Source organism: Arachis hypogaea, chromosome 17 (assembly GCF_003086295.3).
Source record: "Arachis hypogaea cultivar Tifrunner chromosome 17, arahy.Tifrunner.gnm2.J5K5, whole genome shotgun sequence".
Classification (NCBI taxonomy): Eukaryota; Viridiplantae; Streptophyta; class Magnoliopsida; order Fabales; family Fabaceae; genus Arachis; species Arachis hypogaea.
In genome coordinates, this window is record NC_092052.1 from 102,605,666 (window position 1) to 102,613,517 (window position 7,852).

The following is a 7,852-nucleotide window of genomic DNA, read 5'->3' on the forward strand; positions in this document are numbered from 1 at the left end:
ACCACACAAATGTAAAACCCAAACCCTAAACTGTATATCCTAAACTATACGCACAAGACCCTTAAATACTAGACCGTACAGCTTAAACCGTACACCCTAAACCAGTATACCATAGAAAGTAAACTGGGAACCATAAATCCTAGAAGCTAAACCGTAAACAGAAAACCGTAAACTCTACGCATTGAACCTGAAACCGTATACCTTAAACCGCTGAACTTGAACCGTAAATCGTAAACCCTAAACCGGAAAGAACTAACCGTAAACCACACAACTGTAAAATCTAAACCCTAAACCGTAAATCCTAAACTATACGCACTGGAACCTTAAATACTAGACCATATAGCCTAAACCGTAAACGCTAAACCAGTATACCATAGAAAGTAAACTGGGAACCGTAAACCCTAAAAGCTAAATTGTAAACAGAAAACCGTAAACTCTATGGATTGAACCGGAAACTATATACCTTAAACTACTGAACTTGAACGGTAAATCGTGAACCCTAAACCGGAAGGAACTAACCCTAAACTACACAACCGTAAAACCTAAACCCTAAACCGTAAATCCAAAACTATATGCACTGCACCCTTAAATACTAGACCGTACAACCTAAACCGTAAACTCTAAACCAGTATACCATAGAAAGTAACCGGGAACCGTAAATAGAAAACCGTAAACTCTACGCATTGAACCGGAACCACAAACCTTAAACCGCTGAACCTAAACCATAAATCGTTAACCCTAAACCAGAAGGAACTAACCCTAAACCAAACAACCGTAAAACCTAAACCCTAAACCGTAAATTCTAAACTATATGCACTGGACCCTTAAATACTAGACCGTACAGCCTAAACCGTAAACCCTAAACCAGTATACCATAGAAAGTAAACTGGGAACCGTAAACTCTACGCATTGAATCGGAAATTGCATACCTTAAATCGTAGAACCTGAATCTTAAATAGTGAACCTAAACCGGAAGGAACTAACCCTAAACCACACAACCGTAAAACCTAAACCCTAAATCGTAAATCCTAAACTATAAGCACTGGACCTTTAAATACTAGACCGTACAGCTTAAACCGTAATCCCTAAACCAGTATACTATAGAAAGTAAACTGGGAACCGTAAATCCTAGAAGCTAAACCGTAAACAAAAAATCGAAAACTCTTCGTATTGAACCGGAAACTGCATTTCTTAAACCGCTGAACCTGAACCGTAAATCGTGAACCCTAAATCGGAAGGAACTAACCCAAAACCAGACAATCAAAAAACCTATACCCTAAACCATAAATCCTAAACTATACGCAATGGACCCTTAAATACTAGATCGTACAGCCTAAATCGTAAACCCTAAACCATATAACATAGAAAGTAAACTGGGAACCGTAAACCCTAGAGGCTAAATCGTAAATAGAAAACCGTAAACTCTACGTATTGAACCTGAAACTGCATACCTTAAACTGCTGAACCTGAACCGTAAATCGTGAACCCCAAACCGAAAGGAACTAACCCTAAACCACACAACCGTAAAATCTAAACCCTAAACCATAAATCCTAAACCATACGCATTGGACCCTTAAATACTAGACCGAATAGCCTAGACCGTAAATCCTAAACCAATATACCATAGAAAGTAAACAAGAAACCGTAAACCCTAGAAGCTAAACCGTAAATAAAAAACCGTAAACACTACAAATTGAACCAGAAACCGCATACCTTAAACCGCTAAATATGAACCGTAAATTGTGAACCCTAAACTGGGAGGAACTAACCCTAAACCACACAGCCGTAAAACCCAAACCCTAAACCGTATATCCTAAACTATACGCACAGGACCCATAAATACTAGACCGTACACCCTAAATCGTACACCCTAAACCAGTATACCATAGAAAGTAAACTGGGAACCGTAAATCCTAGAAGCTAAACCGTAAACAGAAAATCATAAACTCTACGCATTGAACCTGAAACTGTATACCTTAAACTGCTGAACCTGAACCGTAAATCGTGAACCCTAAACCGGAAGGAACTAACCCTAAACCCCACAACCGTAAAATCTAAACTCTAAACCATAAATCCTAAACTATACGCACTGGACCCTTAAATACTAGACCGTACAGCCTAAACCGTAATCGCTAAACCAGCATACCATAGAAAGTAAACTGGGAAGCGTAAATCCTAGAAGCTAAATCGTAAACAGAAAACCGTAAACTCTACGGATTGAACCGAAAACCGTATACCTTAAACTGCTAAACCTGAACGATAAATCGTGAACCCTAAACCGGAAGGAACTAACCCTAAACCACACAACCGTAAAACTAAAACCCTAAACCGTAAATCCTAAACTATACGCATTGGAGCCTTAAATACTAGACTTTACAGCCTAAACCGTAAACCCTAAACCAGTTTGCCATAGAAAGTAAATTGGGAATCGTAAACCCTAGAGGCTAAACCGTAATTAGAAAACCATAAACTCTACGCATTGAACTGGAAACTGCATACCTTAAACCGCTGAACCTGAACCGTAAATCATGAACCCTAAACCGGAAAGAACTAACCCTAAACCACACAACTGTAAAACCTAAACCCTAAACCGTAAATCCTAAAGTATATGCATTAGACCCTTAAATACTAGATCGTACAGCCTAAACTGTAAACCCTAAACCATATAACATAGATAGTAAACTGGGAACTGTAAACCCTAGAAGCTAAATCGTAAACAGAAAACCGTAAATTCTACGCATTGAACCGGAAACCACATACCTTAAACCGCTGAACCTGAACCGTAAATCATGAACCCTAACTGGAAGGAACTAATCCTAAACCACACAACTGTAAAACCTAAACCCTAAACCGTAAATCCTAAAGTATATGCATTGGACCCTTAAATACTAGATCATACAGCCTAAATCGTAAACCCTAAACCATATACCATAGAAAGTAAACTGGGAACCATAAACCCTAGAAGCTAAACCGTAAATAGAAAATCGTAAACTCTACGCATTGAACCTGAAACCGGATACCTTAAACCGCTGAACCTGAACCGTAAATCGTGAACCCTAAGCTGGAAGGAACTAACCCTAAACCACACAACCATAAAATCTAAACCCTAAACAGTAAATCCTAAACTATACGCACTGGACCCTTAAATACTAGACCGTACAGCCTAAACCGTAAACCCTAAACCAGTATACCATAGAAAGTAAACTGGGAACCGTAAACCCTAGAAGCTAAACCGTAAACAGAAAACCGTAAACTCTACGCATTGAACTGGAAATCGCATATCTTAAACCGCTGAACCTGAACCGTAAATCGTGAACCCTAAACCGGAAGGAACTAACCCTATACCACACAACCATAAAATCTAAACCCTAAACTGTAAATCCTAAACTATACGCACTGGACCTTTAAATACTAGACCGTACAGACTAAACCGTAAACCCTAAACCAGTATACCATAGAAAGTAAACTGGGAACCGTAAACCCTAGAAGCTAAACTATAAACTCTACGCATTGAATCGAAAACTGCATAGCTTAAACCGCTGAGCCTGAACCATAAGTCGTGAACCCTAAACAAGAAGGAACTAACCCTAAACCACACAACCGTAAAATCTAAACCCTAAACCGTAAATCCTAAACTATACGCACTGGACCTTTAAATACTAAACTGTACAGCCTAAACTATAAACCCTAAACTAGTATACCATACAAAGTAAACTGGGAACCATAAACCCTAAAAGCTAAACCGTAAAAAGAAAACCGTAAAGTCTACGCATTAAACTGAAAACCGCATACCTTAAACCGCTAAACCTGAACCATAAATCGTGAACCCTAAACCGGTAAGAACAACCCTAAACCACCCAACCGTAAAACTCAAACCCTAAATTATAAATCCTAAACTATACGCACTGGACCCTTAAATACTAGATTGTACAGCCTAAACCGTAAGCCCTAAACCAGTATACCATAAAAAGTAAATTGGGAACCGTAAACACTAGAAGCTATACCGTAAAAAGAAAATCGTAAACTCTGCGTGTTGAACTGGAAACTGCATACCTTAAACTGCTGAACCTGAACCGTAAATTGTGAACCCTAAACTGGAAAAACTAACCCTAAACCACACAACCGTAAAACCTAAACCCTATACCGTAAATCCTAAACTATAGGCACTGGACCCTTAAATACAAGACCGTACAGCCTAAACTGTAAACCCTAAACCAGTATAGCATAGAAAGTAAACTGGGAACCATAAACCTCTAAAAGCTAAACTGTGCGGAAACCGCATACCTTAAACCTGAATCGTAAATCGTGAACCCTAAACCGGTAAGAACTAACCCTAAACCACACAACCGTAAAACCCAAACCCTAAATCATAAATCCTAAACTATACGTACTGGACCCTTAAATACTAGATCGTACAGCCTAAACCGTAAGCCCTAAGCCAGTATACCATAGAAAGTAAATTGGGAACCGTAAATACTAGAAGCTAAACCGTAAACAGAAAACCGTAAACTCTACGTGTTGAACTGAAAACCGCATACCTTAAACTGCTGAACCTGAACTGTAAATCGTGAACCTTAAACTGGAAGGAACTAACCTTAAACCACACAACCGTAAAACCTAAACCCTAAAGCGTAAATCTTAAACTATACGCACTGGACCCTTAAATACTAAATTGTATAGCCTAAACTGTAAACCCTAAACCAGTATACCATAGAAAGAAAATTGGGAACCGTAAATCCTAGAAGCTAAACTGTAAACAGAAAATCGTAAACTCTACGCATTGAACCAAAATCCGCATACCTTAAACCGCTGAACCTAAACCGTAAATTGTGAACCCTAAACCGGAAGGAACTAACCCTAAACCACACAATCATAAAACCTAAACCCTAAACCGTAAATCCTAAACTATACGCACTGGTCCCTTAAATACTATACCGTACAACCTAAACCGTAAACCCTAAACCAGTATACTAAAGAAAGTAAACTGGGAACCGTAAACCTTAGAAGCTAAACCGAAAATAGAAAACCGTAAACTCTACGCATTGAACCGGAAACCGCATACCTTAAATAGCTGAACCTAAACCGTAAATCGTGATCCCTAAACTGGAAGGAACTAACCCTAAACCACACAACCGCAAAACCTAAACCCTAAACCGTAAATCCTAAACTATATGCACTGGACCGTTAAATATTAGACCGTACAACCTAAACCGTAAACCCTAAACCAGAATACCATAGAAAGTAAACTGGGAACCGTAAACCTAGAAGCTAAATCGTAAACAGAAAATCGTAAACTCTACGCATTGAATCAGAAATCGCATACCTTAAACCGCTGAACCTGCACCGTAAATCGTGAATCCTAAACCGGAAGGAACTAACCCTAAACCACGCAATCGTAAAACCTAAACACTAAACCGTAAATCCTAAACTATATGCACTGGACCCTTAAATACTAGACCGTACAGCCTAAACCGTAAACCCTAAACTAGTATATCAGAGAAAGTAAACTGGGAACCATAAACCCTAGAAGCTAAACTGTAAACAGAAAACCATAAACTCTACGCATTGAACTGGAAACGGCATACCTTAAACCGCTGAACCTGAAACGTAAATCGTGAATCCTAAACTGGAAGGAACTAACCCTAAACCACACAACCGTAAAACCTAAACACTTAACCGTAAATCCTAAACTATACGCACTAGACCCTTAAATACTAGACCGTACAGCCTAAACCGTAAACTCTAAACCAATATACCATAGAAAGTAAACTAGGAACCGTAAACCCTAGAAGCTAAACCGTAAACTGAAAACCGTAAACTCTACGTATTGAACCGGAAACTGCATACCTTAAACTGCTGAACCTGAACCGTTAATTGTGAACCCTAAACCAGAAGGAAATAACCCTAAACCACGCAACTGTAAAATCTAAATCCTAAACCATAAATCGTAAACTATACGCACTGGACCCTTAAATACTAGACCATACAGCCTAAACCGTAAACCTTAAACCAGTATACCATAGAAAGTAAACTGGGAACCGTAAACCCTAGAAGCTAAATTGTAAACAGAAAATCGTAAACTCTACGCATTGAACCAAAAACCGCATACCTTAAACCGCTGAACCTGAACTGTAAATCGTGAACTCTACACCGGAAGGAACTAACCCTAAACCACACAACCGTAAAACCTAAACCCTAAATCGTAAATCCTAAAATATACGCACTGGACCCTTAAATACTAGATCGTACAACCTAAACCGTAAATCCTAAGCCAGTATACCATAGAAAGTAAACTGAGAACCGTAAACCCTAGAAGCTAAACCGTAAATAGAAAACTGTAAACTCTATGCATTGAACCGAAAACTGCATACCTTAAACCGCAGAACCTGAACCGTAAATTGTGAACCTAAATCGGAAGAAACTAACCCTAAACCACACAATCGTAAAACCTAAACTCTAAACCGTAAATCCTAAAGTATATGCACTGAACCCTTAAATACTAGACCGCACAACCTAAACCGTAAACCCTAAACCAATATACCAAAGAAAGTAACTGGGAACCGTAAACCCTAGAAGTTAAACCGTAAACAGAAAACTGTAAACTCTACGCATTGAACTGGAAATCGCATACCTTAAACCGCTGAACCTGAACCGTAAATCGTAAACCCTAAACTGGAAGGAACTAACCCTAAACCACACAACCGTAAAACCTAAACCCTAAACCGTAAATCCTAAACTATACGCACTGGACCCTTAAATACTAGACCGTATAGCCTAAACCGAAAACCCTAAGCCAGTATACCATAGAAAGTAAACTGGGAACCGTAAACCCTAGAATCTAAACTGTAAATAGAAAACCGTAAACTCTACGTATTGAACCGAAAACCGCATACCTTAAACTGCTGAACCTGAACCGTAAATCATGAACCCTAAACCGGAAGGAACTAACCCTAAACCACACAACCGTAAAACCTAAACACAAAACCATAAATCCTAAACTATACGCACTGGACCCTTAAATACTAGACCGTACAACTTAAACCGTAAATCCTAAACCAGTATACCATAGAAAGTAAACTGGGAACCGTAAATCCTTGAAGCTAAACTGTAAACAGAAAATCGTAAACTCTACGCATTAAACCGAAAACCGAATACCTTAAACTGCTGAACCTGAACCGTAAATCGTGAACCCTAAATCAGAAGGAACTCACCCTAAACCACACAACCGTAAAACCTAAACCCTTAACTGTAAATCGTAAACTATACCCACTGGACCCTTAAATACTAGACCGTACAGCCCAAATCGTAAATCATAAACCAGTATACAATAGAAAGTAAACTGGGAACCGTAAACCCTAAAAGCTAAACCATAAACTAAAAACTGTAAACTCTACGTATTGAACCGGAAACCGCATACCTTAAACTGCTTAACCTGAACCGTTAATCATGAACCCAAAATCGGAAGGAACTAACCCTAAACCACACAACTGTAAAATCTAAACCCTAAACCATAAATCGTAAATTATACGCATTGGACCCTTAAATACTAGACTATACAGCCTAAACCGTAAACCCTAAACCAGTATTCCATAGAAACTAAACTGGGAACCATAAACCCTAGAAGCTAAATCGTAAACAGAAAACCGTAAACTCTACGCATTGAACCGAAAACCGCATACCTTAAACCGCTGAACCTGAACCGTAAATCGTGAACTCTACATCGGAAGGAACTAACCCTAAACCACACAATCGTAAAACCTAAACCCTAAACCGTAAATCCTAAACTATATGCACTAGACCCTTAAATACTAGACCGTACAGCCTAAACCGTAAATCCTAAACCAGTATATCA